An 807-nucleotide genomic window follows, 5' to 3' on the forward strand; every position below is an offset into this window, starting at 1 on the left:
TTTCCCATTTGCCCCAAAGAGAGGGAAGCTCTCCATGGCTCTCCGACCTGAAATATCCTATGATTCTGTAATACCTCCACACAGAAGAGGGATTAGGTTTGTTCTCTGTGGGCAGAAATCATAGAGGGCAGATTTGGGCTTAATTTTAGGAAGAGCTTTTGAAGTCCCAGGATGGTTTTGAAATGAATGAGGCCAGCCTGGAAGGTGGTGAGTTTCCTGCCATTCAAGTTATGTGAGCACAGGTCTGAAATGAGGTAGAGGCGAGGAGACTTGGATTCCTGGCGATGTAAGCCCTGTCTAGCAATGGACCAGCGGGAGGGGAAAGTCCCTGAGAAGAGTGCAAGATGGGAATGACAGGAACCAGATCCCGCATTCACTGAACGTCCCCCACTGTGTGCCAGAGCTGTGCTTGCTGTATTGCTAATCTCAGGAAGACACGGTAAGGTTTACAGTTGAGGAAACTCAGATTCAGAGAAGTGACTTGCTCAAGGTCGCGCAGGATGAAATGGTGGGCAGGTGATTCAGGTGGCTCGCCAAGGTCACTTCCTTAGGTTCCCTATGACAACTACCCTCCTACCTCCCTTTTTGCCCTTAGGGGCGGCACCACATAGCAAATTGCATCATACTTTTGTCATATGACATCAGAGACCATACTAACCAATCCAGTAGCTTCCTGCTCAACCCTCCCCTGAACCCCTGGGGTTAACACACGGCTGCCCTGGGCTAGGCGTCCGGGTTCTGCCGCACCTGCAGCCCCCGCCCCTTCCCGGTTGCTACGCTCGCACTCCTCCGCCCGTCCTCTCCACC

Source organism: Desmodus rotundus, chromosome 3 (genome assembly GCF_022682495.2).
Source record: "Desmodus rotundus isolate HL8 chromosome 3, HLdesRot8A.1, whole genome shotgun sequence".
Taxonomy (NCBI): domain Eukaryota; kingdom Metazoa; phylum Chordata; class Mammalia; order Chiroptera; family Phyllostomidae; genus Desmodus; species Desmodus rotundus.